This window comes from Phyllobates terribilis, unplaced genomic scaffold, assembly GCF_046119375.1.
Source record: "Phyllobates terribilis strain yellow unplaced genomic scaffold, ASM4611937v1 Scaffold_3__8_contigs__length_932513732, whole genome shotgun sequence".
Lineage (NCBI taxonomy): Eukaryota > Metazoa > Chordata > Amphibia > Anura > Dendrobatidae > Phyllobates > Phyllobates terribilis.
Window position 1 is genome coordinate 1,867,122 of NW_027362763.1, and position 15,318 is coordinate 1,882,439.

Sequence of the window (15,318 nt, forward strand, 5' to 3'; positions counted from 1 at the left end):
CTCCAATACGAAAGCAATGTCAGGGTTGGCATTGGTGTTATGCTGGTGGGTGTAGTTGCTTTTAAAACAATAGGCCATAGTTTAATTCTTGAAGAACTCATTGTTTTTTTGCGTTTGGTGGTGTTTGGAATCTTTTTCACTTTCTGTGCTAAGGCTTATGCTTTTATTTCTTTCTTGGTAACACTTTAGCTACCTTAGTGGGCAAAAAGCAAAGCTAATTGAGAGAATTTGTAGGCAGAGGTGGAAAAGCTACATAACTGATTCCAAAAACTCCTCTGTCTTTAGAGTTAGTGTTAAAAATGCCAAAAATGGCAGAGGTCTTTAGGGGTAATTTGGTGCTGGTGCTGACTCTTTGTAATCTTTTTGAGCTTAGGCTCATAGTGTACTTTCTTTCTTGGTAAGAGTTTAGTTACCTTATTGGCAAAAAAGTGAAAATAATTGAGAGAATTGTAAGAATTGGTGGAAAAGCTCCATAGCTGATTCACAAGAATTCATCTTTGAGTTTTGGACAATGCTTTGCCTTGTCTTTAAACTTTTTAGTAATTGGCTCTTTCAAGACGTATTCAGTAGAGATGAGCGTTATTCTACTCGAACTGTTCGCCAATCTCAAATTCGAGCTGTTTTGGGCGGTGTTCGAGCCGTTCGGCGAACACGAAGAATTTGAGAAAAATTCGGCTGTTCGAGGTTATGTTCGATAACTGTTCGTGCACCAAAATCATAACTGGATTTTTTCTCAGTAATGATGAAAATTAATGTTAATACGCAGTTTGAGTGTACAGCGGGGTGGGGGGAGGGGCAGGGGATGGATCTCTGCAGGAACAATGAAGATCTCCATTTTTTTTTCTCTTTCCCACATTTGCAGTGGGGAGGTGCAATCTGTCAGCCTATCAGCAGCGCACACACGGAGCAAAGTGCTTTTTTTCACACAAGCAAGGGCATGTGTCATTGGCAGTGTATGTCACATGTCCTTGCCCTATAAGACCAAGCCATTTTCCCCGTCGCCACCATTTTCTCACTGCTGCAGCTGCGTGTTAGATGGCACCGCTGTTGCTGTGTGCGCTATACCTTGTTAATTTCAAGCCAATTTTCGCACAAATATACAGATAGCTTGGGAGTAGGGAATAGTTGTGATTGCAGTCCTTTTAAGGACTAGGTTACAGCATTTCCTACGACTTTTATCAGGGAGGTCTGTGCTCTTAAATAGATAGATTGTGGGAGTAAAGACTAATTGTAAGTGGAGTCCTTTTCAGGACTAGGTTACATCAGTTCCTATCAGTTTTTGCCAGGCAGGTCTGTGCCAGTGCTGTGCAAGTTTTTTTCACAGCATTTGGCTGAATCTAGCAAAGCTAATCCTTTTTGGCCTATTGCAGAGTGTGTTAGTCAGTGGAGTAGCCTATCTGTGTTGCAAGATATACCACCTGTGTATAGAATACCAATTTTTTTACTGCACCTAGTGAAGTAAAATCTTTTGGGCATAGCATCATTCTATTAGTCCATCTATACAGACCTCCATCAGGTTGCAAACTGAATATATTTTTTTCTGCATCTACCTCTGTAAAAATATTGGGCTTCTAGCTGTGTGTGGGTCTTGTTCTATTAATCCATCTATACAGACCTCCATCAGGTTGCAAACTGAATATAATTTTTTTCTGCATCTAGCTCTGAAAAAATATTTGGCCTTCTAGCAGTGTGTGGGACTTTCTCTGTTAGTCCATCTATACTGACCTCCATCAGGTTGCAAACTGAATATAATTTTTTTCTGCATCTAGCTCTGAAAAAATATTTGGCCTTCTAGCAGTGTGTCGGACTTTCTCTATTAGTCCATCTATACTGACCTCCATCAGGTTGCAAATTAAAAATAATTTTTATCTGCATCTACAGTACCTCTGAAAAAATATTTGGGCTTCTAGCTGTGTGTGGGACTTGTTGTATTATTCCATCTATACTGACCTCCATCAGGTTGCAAACTGAATATATTTTTTTCTGCATCTACCTCTGAAAAAATATTGGGCTTCTAGCTGTGTGTGGGACTTGTTTTATTAGTCCATCTATACTGACCTCCATCAGGTTGCAAACTGAATATATTTTTTTCTGCATCTACCTCTGAAAAAATATTGGGCTTCTAGCTGTGTGTGGGTCTTGTTCTATTAATCCATCTATACAGACCTCCATCAGGTTGCAAACTGAATATAATTTTTTTATGCATCTAGCTCTGAAAAAATATTTGGCCTTCTAGCAGTGTGTGGGACTTTCTCTGTTAGTCCATCTATACTGACCTCCATCAGGTTGCAAACTGAATATAATTTTTTCTGCATCTACCTCTGAAAAAATATTGGGCTTCTAGCTGTGTGTGGGACTTGTTGTATTATTCCATCTATACTGACCTCCATCAGGTTGCAAACTGAATATATTTTTTTCTGCATCTACCTCTGAAAAAATATTGGGCTTCTAGCTGTGTGTGGGACTTGTTGTATTAGTCCATCTATACTGACCTCCATCAGGTTGCAAACTGAATATATTTTTTTCTGCATCTACCTCTGAAAAAATATTGGGCTTCTAGCTGTGTGTGGGTCTTGTTCTATTAATCCATCTATACAGACCTCCATCAGGTTGCAAACTGAATATAATTTTTTTATGCATTTAGCTCTGAAAAAATATTTGGCCTTCTAGCAGTGTGTGGGACTTTCTCTGTTAGTCCATCTATACTGACCTCCATCAGGTTGCAAACTGAATATAATTTTTTTTCTGCATCTAGCTCTGAAAAAATATTTGGCCTTCTAGCAGTGTGTCGGACTTTCTCTATTAGTCTATTTATACTGACCTCCATCAGGTTACAAATTAAAAATAATTTTTATCTGCATCTACAGTACCTCTGAAAAAATATTTGGGCTTCTAGCTGTGTGTGGGACTTGTTGTATTAGTCCATCTATACTGACCTCCATCAGGTTGCAAACTGAATATATTTTTTTCTGCATCTACCTCTGAAAAAATATTGGGCTTCTAGCTGTGTGTGGGTCTTGTTCTATTAATCCATCTATACAGACCTCCATCAGGTTGCAAACTGAATATAATTTTTTTCTGCATCTAGCTCTGAAAAAATATTTGGCCTTCTAGCAGTGTGTGGGACTTGTTCTATTAGTCCACCTATACTGACCTCCATCAGGTTGCAAATTCAAAATAATTTTTTGTATGCATCTAGCTCTGAAAAAATATTTGGCCTTCTAGCAGTGTGTGGGACTTTCTCTGTTAGTCCATCTATACTGACCTCCATCAGGTTGCAAACTGAATACAATTTTTTTCTGCATCTAGCTCTGAAAAAATATTTGGCCTTCTAGCAGTGTGTCGGACTTTCTCTATTAGTCCATCTATACTGACCTCCATCAGGTTGCAAATTAAAAATAATTTTTATCTGCATCTACAGTACCTCTGAAAAAATATTTGGGCTTCTAGCTGTGTGTGGGACTTGTTGTATTAGTCCATCTCTACTGACCTCCATCAGGTTGCAAACTGAATATATTTTTTTCTGCATCTACCTCTGAAAAAATATTGGGCTTCTAGCTGTGTGTGGGACTTGTTGTATTAGTCCATCTATACTGACCTCCATCAGGTTGCAAACTGAATATAATTTTTTTCTGCATCTAGCTCTGAAAAAATATTTGGCCTTCTAGCAGTGTGTGGGACTTGTTCTATTAGTCCACCTATACTGACCTCCATCAGGTTGCAAATTCAAAATAATTTTTTGTATGCATCTAGCTCTGAAAAAATATTTGGCCTTCTAGCAGTGTGTGGGACTTTCTCTGTTAGTCCATCTATACTGACCTCCATCAGGTTGCAAACTGAATACAATTTTTTTCTGCATCTAGCTCTGAAAAAATATTTGGCCTTCTAGCAGTGTGTCGGACTTTCTCTATTAGTCCATCTATACTGACCTCCATCAGGTTGCAAATTAAAAATAATTTTTATCTGCATCTACAGTACCTCTGAAAAAATATTTGGCCTTCTAGCTGTGTGTGGGACTTGTTGTATTAGTCCTTCTATACTGACCTCCATCAGGTTGCAAACTGAATATATTTTTTTCTGCATCTACCTCTGAAAAAATATTGGGCTTCTAGCTGTGTGTGGGTCTTGTTCTATTAATCCATCTATACAGACCTCCATCAGGTTGCAAACTGAATATAATTTTTTTCTGCATCTAGCTCTGAAAAAATATTTGGCCTTCTAGCAGTGTGTGGGACTTTCTCTGTTAGTCCATCTATACTGACCTCCATCAGGTTGCAAACTGAATATAATTTTTTTCTGCATCTACCTCTGAAAAAATATTGTGCTTCTAGCTGTGTGTGGGACTTGTTGTATTAGTCCATCTATACTGACCTCCATCAGGTTGCAAATTGAATATAATTTTTTTCTGCATCTAACCCAGCCAATAGTTTTGGCCTAATACCACAGTTTGGCCACTCAGCTCTGCTCGGTTACCATCCATTGTTTTTTTGTGCAAACAACTCCAGAGTTGTGAATTAGTTAACCACCAAAATGAGTGGAAAAAGGCCTGCTGCTGGTGGAAAGGGGAATAGGTGTGTTGGGAAGGGGAAAAAAGGTTGTGTCCGTGGGGTAGGTGTTAAAGCAACAGTAACATCTGCAGAAGAAAGACCATCTTCCAGCCAAACTAAAATGTCTACTTCTTTTAGCGGACAATGTGATAAGATCCCATTCTTACGGCCACGCCAATCGCTACAAATTCCAGATGAGGCACAAAAACAGCAGGTGCTTCAACGGATATCAAGTGCTCCTTTAAGTGGGCTCTCCTCCACATCAACTTCAACATCACAAATACTCCAGTCCTCAAAGGTGTCACCCCAATCGCACTTGCTTCCTCATAGCTCCCAAATCTCCAGCTGCCCGTCTGAGTATGAGGTAGAACAGATGGTTGAGTCTGCAGAGCTGTTTACTCATACTATAGCCTGGGAATCAGAGGTCGACTCCAGCGCTTCTGTGAATCCAGACGAGGAAATGATCTGCACTGATGCCCAGAATCTTTATGAGTCGGATCCAGGACCAGACGCAGAAGGTTCTGACCATAATGTAGACCCTCATTCCCAAACTGTAACTCCTGTTGGTGGAGACAATGAGGAAGACGATGATAAGACTCAAATACCTGATTGGAGCGACAACTTTAGTTTTTTGTCAGGGCAGGAACAGGTTGGCTCTGAGGACGACGGGTGTGATAACGCACAGGGTGATGATGATGAGGTTGGAGATCCCACTTACTGTCAACCCACAGTCAGCCAAGAGATGAGGTCAGCAGAGGAGGTGGAGGAAGATGCTAGTGACGACGAGGTCAGGTTGCGCCTTCCTGGACAGAGACGTAGTACTGGAAGCACGTCAACAACTGCATCCTCAAACACAACTCTGCCTCTCACCACAAGTCGTGGTGGCTCTTCAGGTCGCATGGGTGCTAAGCCTTGCATAGCCTGGGCATTTTTTCAGATCGATAAAGATGACCCGACTCGTGTTATCTGTAACATTTGTCAGCAAAAGCTAAGTAGAGGCCAAAAAATACATAGTTTGAGTACTTCATGCATGAACCGGCACATGGACATGAAGCATAAGTTGCAGTGGGAAGCTCAGTGTGCTACAATGCAGCCTAGCCGGCCGGGCCAACCACCGTCTGCCATATCTTGTGCATCCGCGGCCTCTTCATCGTCTGTGACTGGGGGGACAGCAGTCACATCTGTTTTGGGGCGCAGACCTGCCACCTCTTTACCCGCAACAGCCAGCGTGATTGGCAGGTCATCATTTTCTTTGGAGGTGGGAACACCAGCTGGTGTTGAGCGCTGTCCGACATCGATAGCACCACCTTTGGATCAAGGCAACCTAACATGTCCGCCTGCATCTTCCTCACTGACCGGCAGTTTGCCGGGGACACCCTTATCAACCCCGTCTAAGCACTATAGCCAGCACTCGGTCCCTCAGATGTGGACAAGTAAAAGACCATTTCCTCCTAGCCATGAGAAAGCTAAGAGGTTGAATTTCACCATCTGCAAGCTCTTGGCTACAGAAATGCTGCCTTTCCGCCTGGTGGACACAGAGGATTTTCGAGACCTTATGTCCGTCGCAGTGCCCCAGTACCAGATGCCCAGTCGGCACTACTTCTCAAAGAAAGGTGTGCCTGCGCTCCACCAGCATGTCGCACACAGCATCACCGCTTCTTTGAGAAACTCTGCGTGTGACAGGGTGCATTTCACCACAGACACTTGGACGAGTAGGCATGGACAGGGGCGTTACATGTCGCTGACTGGGCACTGGGTAACTATGGTGACAGCAGGACAAGAAGCTGCTGTCCAAGTCTTGCCGTCCCCACGAGTTGTGCGTCATTCCTCTTTATGTCAAAGTTCCTCCACTGCTTCTGCCTCCTCAACCTCCTCTCGGTCTTCCACCTGCACCCAAAGCCTGTCTGGTCATGCCACAAGCTTTCTAACTGCGCAGAAGGGATCCTGCACACCTCCTTACTATGCTGGCAGTAGGGCTCAACGTCATCAGGCGGTTTTTACATTGAAATGTCTGGGAAATGTGAGTCACACAGCTGAGGAGTTGTGGTCAGCTCTGGAGAACCAATTTCATGAATGGTTGTCTCCACTGGACCTGAAACCAGGGAAGGCCGTGTGCGACAATGCTGCAAACCTGGGTGCGGCCCTTCGCCGGGGTAATGTCACACACATGCCTTGTATGGCTCACGTGTTGAACCTGGTTGTCCAGCAATTTTTAGCCCACTATCCCAGACTAGATGGCCTTCTGCAGAGGGCACGGTCGCTGTGTGCTCACTTCCGCCGTTCGCATCCCGCAGCTCAGCGACTTACATCTCTACAGAAGTCATTGGGCCTGCCACTTCACCGTCTAAAATGCGATGTGCCTACCCGGTGGTATTCAACTCTGCACATGTTGCAGCGACTGTGGCAGCACTGACAAGCCCTGGTGCAATACGTTCTGACGTATAGCCTGGGCCAACGAGATTCAGAGGTGGGGCAAATCACGCTGGAGGAGTGGTCTCAGATCAGGGACCTATGCACCCTTCTGCACAGTTTTGAAATGGCGACGAAGATGTTTAGTGCTGACGATGCCATTATCAGCATGACTATTCCGGTGATTTACATGCTGGAGCACATGTTAAACAGAATTCGGAGTCAGGTGGTGGCACAAGAGGAGGTGGAGGAAGTAGAGGAGGAGGAGTTGTATGCGGAAGGGCTAACATCTGCAAGGTCCAGACGGTCGGCAGCACCAAGGCGGCAGGCATGTGAGGGTGGGGGAGATGGTTTTACCAGGGCGCATGGTAGCAGCCAAACTAGTGAGGAAGGTGCAGGAGCCCAGGAAGAAGTGGAGGACGAACTGATGGAAGACTCATCAGATGAGGGAGACCTTGATCACATTTCTGTTGTGCGAGGTTGGGGGGAGAGGACAGAGGAAGGAAGCATGATTGTTACCTCGCCACCAACACAACAGGGACTTGGTGCTCCTGGATGCGCAACACACATGAGTGCCTTCTTGCTGCACTACCTGCAACATGACCCTCGAATTGTGAGAATTAGAAATAATCCTGACTACTGGGTTGCCACACTGTTAGATCCCCGGTACAAAAGTAAATTTGCATAAATTATTCCTGCCATAGAAAGGGATGCACGCATGCAGGAGTATCAGCAGAGACTGTTGCAGAATCTTACATGTACTTTTCCACAAAATACCAGTGGTGCACGTAGTGAATCTCACAGTTCCAACTTGCCAACCGTGGGACCGTCAAGTGTTCAGCACTCAAACCGTAACAGAACCACAGTATCTGCTGGTAACATCAATTTTGCGGAATCATTTCACCACTTTTTTAGCCCATCCTTTGCAAGGCCACAGGAGACAAGAAGTCTGACACATAGTCAACGCCTAGAGACGATGTTACAGGAGTATCTCCAAGTAAACATTGAAGCCATGACTGTGTCACTGGACCCTTGCTCTTTTTGGGCTTCCAATCTGGATAAATGGCGGAGCTAGCCACTTACGCCTTGGAGATCTTGTCATGCCCCGCAGCCAGAGTTCTGTCTGAACGTGTGTTCAGCGCTGCTGGTGGTGTGCTGACAGATAAGCGCACGCGGCTCTCCACTGATAATGTAGACAGACTCACGTTCATAAAGATGAACAAATCATGGATCCGAAACGACTTTTCTACCCCTGTGTCATCCTGGGGAGAGTAAAAGCTTGATGATTGGTTAAAATCACCCTACCAACCGTTTTAAGCTTTCAAATTACTAATCATGTTTATCTGTATCTTGACTGGAAAATAATTTGGGCTTTGTAGCAGTGTGCAGCACTGATCCTATTAGGCCATCTATACTAAAGCTTCACCAGATTTAAAATTAAAAATAATTTTTAGCTGCATCTAGCCCGGAAAATAATTTTGGGGCTCTGAGATGCGCAAGACACATAAGTGCCTTCTTGCTGCACTACCTGCAGCATGACCCTCATATTGTCAGAATTCGAAGTAATCATGACTACTGGGTTGCCACACTCTTAGATCCCCCAAACTTTTCGATCAACCTTTTCATTTTAATAAAGACCAAAAAAATGGTCATTTTTGAAATTATAAGCATTAGCAGGTTGTTAGAAACTGAAATCAAACAGTTTTCAACTCAAAACTTTATTCTAGGTGATGTTACATTTTCACATAGGACCCCTTGTTCGAAAGGAGCTTCTGAACTCTCTCGTCCATTGAATTTGTCAGGTTTTGGATGGTTTCTGCTTCAATTGTTTTGCATGAGGACAGAATACCCTCCCAGAGCTGTTGCTTAGATGTGAACTGCCTCCCGCCATCATAGACACTCCTTTTAATGATGCTCCAAAGGTTCTGAATGGGGTAGAGGTCAGGGGAGCATGGGGGTCACACCATAAGTTTGTCCCCTTTTATGCCCATATCAGCCAGAGATGCAGATGTTTTATGTGCAGCATGAGATGGTGCATTATCATGCAGAAAAATGATCTTGCTGTGAAATACACGGTTCTTCTTCTTGAACCATGGCAGGAAGTGCTGTTTGAGAAAATCCACATACATTATGGAGTTCATCTTTAGCGCCTTCAGGGATCCTAAAGGGGCCGACAATCTCTCTCCCCATGATTCCAGCCCAAAACATTACTCCACCTCCTCCTTGTTGGCGCTGTAGCCGTGTTTGCGTGGGGTGTCCATCAACCAGCCATCCTCCACTCCATCCATCTGGACCATCGAGCGCTGCACGGCACTCATCCGTGAACAAAACTGTTTTGAAATCAGTCTTCATGTAATGTTTGGCCCACTGGAGCCGTTTCTGCTTGTGTGAAGTGGATAGAGGAGGTCGACAGGATGGCGTATGCACAGCTGCAAACCTCTGAAGGACCCTGCATCTTGTTGTTGGGGGGATGTTGGAGGCACAAGCAGCTTCAAAAACTTGTCTGCTGCTATGACAAGGCTTTTTTGCCGCTGCTCTTTCAACCTGACATAATTGCCTGTAGGAAAGAGTCCTCAATTTGCCCTTATCAGCACGCACATGTGTGTACTGTGAATCAGCTACATACTTCTTGATTGCCAAGACACTTCATCCTGATCATCGCACAATGTTGATTGTAGTCATGCCTTGACCTAAACACTCCACAATTTGTTGCTTCTCAGCAGCCGACACATCCTTTTTCTTTCCCATTTTGGCAGAAAATGTAGGCTGCCGAATAATGTGAGAGAGCCTTCTTAAGTAGTCTTGCCTTTCATTGGACACACCTGCCAAACTAATTAGCACTGGTGTCTGCAATTGCTTACAGTGATATAAAGAGCCCTGACACACATCACCATCAATGAGTTTAACTGACAAACAAACAAATTCTTCCCTTATCACTCCTAAACACTTTTTGCATAATAATTTGGAACACAGTGTACATGTGCTTTTCCACAAAACACCAGTGGTTCACGTAGTGAATCTTACAGTTCTAACTTGCCAACCGTGGTCTGTATGGAGTTGTTCAATAAAGGGCCCAAAATTAAGATAACATAGATGGGAGAGGTCTCTATGAATAGGAATTCCTAAGTATTTGATACCCTGTGAGGGCCAGGCAAAGGGAAAGTTGGACTGGATGGAATCCTATATGGATTTGGGGAGGGAGACATCGAGGGCCTCAGACTTCGCTGCATTGATTTTAAAATTTGACCATGTAACAAAGTGATCTATTTCAGCCATATCAGCATGGATGGATATATGTGATTGAGTGGTATATACTAGGACATCATCAGCAAATAGAGAGCACTTGTACTCGGTGCCTCCCACATCAATCCACCTAATATTGGGGTTATGGCGAATTGATGAGAGCAGGTGCTCCGTCACTAGGATGTATAAGAGAGGGGACAGAGAACATCCCTGCCTTGTCCCATTGGTGATTGTGAAAGGTGATGAAAATGTTCTGACGCGCCTCCTGGGCCTTGGGACACCCGGAGCCGACCCTTTTTGGTGGATGCTGGTGGTTGTAGTCTCCGTGGCGGCAACCCGGTTCCGTGGCTCAGGGCGGTCAAACCAGTGGTGGAACTATTTATGTGGTTTTGATGTTTAAATGTCCGACTACGCCACCCGTGGATTGCGGTCAGAGTGAACCGCCGCTCCAGGGCAGACCGCTGAGGCTGGTGTTGTGGGTGCAGCAGAGCGTAGCATAACTCCCCACGGGAGGAGTATAGCCTCAGGGCAGTGTATGCGGAGGATGGGGGTGATGGTGCAGGGCAGCAGCAGTAATGACACGGAGTCAGTGATGCAGTCCAGGGCCTTTACTCACAGTTCTTATTATCCAGACCACGTTTGCAGGTAACGGCTGCCCACGTCGTACTGTGCTCACCAGGTGAGGGGCTCAGACAACTCCCAGATAACTTTGGAGTGCTTCACAGGACCCCCTTTGTGTGTCCTTTGTCTGGCCTTTCTTACCAACCCTTCTGTCCGGCTGCCTCGGGCCTCCTCTTGGTAAACTTGGCGCCAGTTTCCCTGACCCTATGTGGTGCCTTCCTAGCGGGTGTAGCGAGGGGCTGCGCCACATAAAATGTCACAGCCTCCTGTTTCTAGCTGAGGGTCGTTTCCTGCCTCCACTAGTTTCGGGGACCGGTCTCCCCCTTTGGCCTGACCCCTCCACGCAGGTGGATTCTGGCGTGCGGTGGCGACTCGCCCGTCCGCACCCCTGAGATCCCTTCATTCCTCGTTCCTGGAGCCTTCTCCGCTCCTCTTCCTTCCATCTCCCTCTTCCAGGCCTGGGCCTCTGTTACTAGGCCCGCCTCCGGAGCAGAGCTCATGCAGAGCCCCTGCTCCCTGCCACTTCTGCTCAGACTTCTCTGCACTGAACTAAGATGGTGCCCACCTTTTATACTCCCTTCTCAATGCACCCAGGAACTGCTTCCTCCCTGCTCCTGAACTACAGGGTTCCCCTTCCTCAGTGTTCCCTCCCCCCACTCCAGCCAGGGACAGGGACTGTCGTGCCCATCTCAGGGGCATATTGGTCGCCCTGCCCCACGGCAATGTGGTGTAATGCATGCAGGTGTCGGGTCCTGATCCACACTACATCCTTACCTGAGAGTGAGATATCACACCTCTGGGTGAGGTGCAATACCTCTGTAGCAACTGAGCCCTCAGGGTGCTACAGTTCCATTTATCTTCAGCCTAGGTGACGTATTGCGATACAGGGTCATGATTTTGGCTATAAAAGGGTCCCCTAGACCCCTACCCCAAGCTTTTTAAGAGAATCATATATGGCGTGCCAGGAGACTCTATGGAATGCTTTCTCAGCATCCAACGAGAGTATCTAATTACAAATTTTTAACTGCATCTAGCCCAGGAAATACTTTGTGCCTAGTAGCAGGGTCTGCTAGTCAGCGGATTATCCCGGCTGTTAAGCAAGCTACACCACCTGTAGTTTGGACACTTCATTTTTTCAAAGGAAATGCTTCGGGACCACGGGATACTCAGTGAAGAGCATCAGGAGGCACCCCAAGGCATAGGGGCTGGGACTGGCAGTAGGATGCCTTGCGGTGGACAGCCGAGCTCGATCCTTATAAAAGCTTTTTAACTGCAGCAGCTTTAGTGGACGCTACTGGAGCTGGAATTACGCGGCTGCTGGCATGAGACTTGCCCTCCAATAGATCCTTGTAAATGGATTTAAAGTGTATTCATTCAAATTAGAGAGACAATTTAAATTAAAAAGCTTAGAGCTGCCTCCACCACAGGGGGGCTCGCTCGACCCACCAGCGGACAGGCACCAGTATTGGGAGAGGGGGGCTGGCCGTCAGGGTTCACCGCGGCTCTGGCACAAACCCGGTGACACGGAGGTGGCACGGGCAGGAGCGGACTGGACGTGTTGGCTTCTCACTTTTTGGATTTTAGAAGGGCATGACATGCCTATATCTGTGTCTCCCCCTCCTTTTACTCCTCCACCTCTTTTATTTTCGCATGACTATATGTACTTGTCACTTTTCCATGTGTTAGTTATGTCTTCTGAGCAGTTTGTCAGCTTTTGGACACCTTTGAAGGTGTTTTCTATGTGTTTCTATGTGTTTTTGTTTGCCTGCCATTGGTTTTAACGGTGTTCGAAGGTGTTCGACGAACAGTTCGACGAACACACGGGTGTTCGACGAACCAAACCGAACTCGAACACTACGGGGGTGGCTCAACACTAGTGGTGAGCAAACCTGCCTTCCAAGCAGTTGACCTGCGATTGATTCCTGGTCAATGCAATACTTATGTGGGGTTTTTTTTCCTGGCACGTCTTACGTTTTACTAATAATTTCGTATTGTTAGTGCAGAAAATGTAAGAAAAAAACATGGCTTCTGTAAGTGTTGGTGGTATAGTGGTGAGAATCGCTGCCTTCTAAGCAGTTGACCTGGTTTCGATTCCTGGCCAATGCAAAACATGGGTGTGTTTTTTTTTCAGGCACGTTATAATTTTTACTAACAATTTTGTAGGGTTAGTGCAGAAAATGTGAAAAAAATGCTGGGTACCTTAAGCATTTTTGGTATAGTGGTGAGCAAACCTGCCTTCCAAGCAGTTGACCTGCGATTGATTCCTGGTCAATGCAATACTTATGTGGGTTTTTTTTTCCTGGCACGTCTTACTTTTTACTAATAATTTCGTATTGTTAGTGCAGAAAATGTAAGAAAAAAACATGGCTTCTGTAAGTGTTGGTGGTATAGTGGTGAGCATAGCTGCCTTCCAAGCAGTTGATCTGGGTTCAATTCCCAGCCAACGCATGAATTGTTTTTCACATTTGGTGATGCTTTTATTCTGTTTTAATTTTTCGTGTTAAGGCTCATGCTCTTCTTTCTTCTTAGAGTTTAGCAACCACGAAAATGAGAAAAAAATTGAAGAGAATATTTCTTAGCTTTTTTTCAACTGTCTCATCTAACTGATCTTCTGCTCTTCAGTTGTTGATTAAACACTTTGTAGGGTTAGTCTCCAATATGAAAGCAATGTCAGGGTTGGCATTGGTGTTATGCTGGTGGGTGTAGTTGCTTTTAAAACAATAGGCCATAGTTTAATTCTTGAAGAACTCATTGTTTTTTTGCATTTGGTGGTGTTTGGACTCTTTTTCACTTTCTGTGCTAAGGCTTATGCTTTTATTTCTTTCTTGGTAACACTTTAGCTACCTTAGTTGGCAAAAAGCAAAGCTAATTGAGAGAATTTGTAGGCAGAGGTGGAAAAGCTACATAACTGATTCCAAAAACTCCTCTGTCTTTAGAGTTAGTGTTAAAAATGCCAAAAATGGCAGAGGTCTTTAGGGGTAATTTGGTGCTGGTGCTGACTCTTTGTAATCTTTTTGAGCTAAGGCTCATAGTGTACTTTCTTTCTTGGTAAGAGTTTAGTTACCTTATTGGCAAAAAAGTGAAAATAATTGAGAGAATTGTAAGAATTGGTGGAAAAGCTCCATAGCTGATTCACAAGAATTCATCTTTGAGTTTTGGACAATGCTTTGCCTTGTTTTTAAACTTTTTAGTAATTGGCTCTTTCAAGACATATTCAGTCCTCCTTTTTTTAAGTAAAACTTTAGCAGATTTAACAGCCAAAATCCCAAACCAGTCAAGTTGGTTCATGCATTGGTGGTATAGTGGTGAGCATAGCTGCTTCCCAAGCAGTTGACCCGGGTTCTATTTCCAGCCAATGCAATACTTATCAACCCAAAGTTTTAATAAAAATTAACTTTTATTCATAAATAGTATAAAAAGTTACTACATAGTCAATATAGGGCACAGTACAGAAATACGAAAAGACATATAACATGTAGAAAAAACCGTCTCACTGAAGGGACGATGTGGTCCACAAATAACGAAGGGGGGGGCCTCAGCACCACAGCAAAAACATATATATATCTAGTCCTTCATCTGTAATGTCAATAAGGAGGACTATCGGATAGCCACAGAGAAATACCCATAATAATATCCATATAGTAATGCATGTCACAGGCAGTATTAGAGTACTTGAAGATTTCCTCAGGGGGGACTCATAATCAGTACTATCTGAATGCCATATGTGGGCTACTAGACTGTGCTTTTCATCATATCAGATGCACAGTATGAAAATAGGTAGGCGTAGAGTTGAATAAAGGCAAATACTGCATAATATCAAGAAGGTTACCTGGGCTACAAGCTGTAATGTCGGGGCTCCCCCACGTGGACCGCTCGCCCACCCCAACGCACGTTTCGGCGTTTGCCTTCTTCAGGGGGCGTCAACTTCCTCCGGGGGAGTATGGACTTAAATACCATGCTGGCCAATCAGATGGAGGGGGTGGACCCGTAGTGACGCGCGTAGCGTCCCCGCTGCTAAGCAACCAGTGACGCGGGCGTCATGCAAGGAATCACATGATGGTCACATGGACCCATGTGATGCAGGTCCTTGCATAAAGACGCCAGGCGGCACGGGGTACTCAGAAAGCGGCGACGCTCGCGCGTCAGGTCCTATTAGATTCACATAATTGGGGAACATACCGAAAGATATATACTATTCTTGCACAATATAGTATATTTTTTCTCTTTCCCACTGCCACCACTTCAGTATATGGATGTATCATATAGTAACACTATGTCACAGTCCAGCAACTTAACATTATGACAATCAAATAATACATCATTACATCAATTATATATATCCCATCATACAGGGGGCTAGTATAGATCATTTGCAATCCCATAAGTATATAAGTAAATGTGTAAGGGCCTTATTGTCACACCAGTAATATATACTAAGTGAGATTTTAAAAAATAGAGATAACATCACATATATCATCACAAGTTCACAGAGAATCAT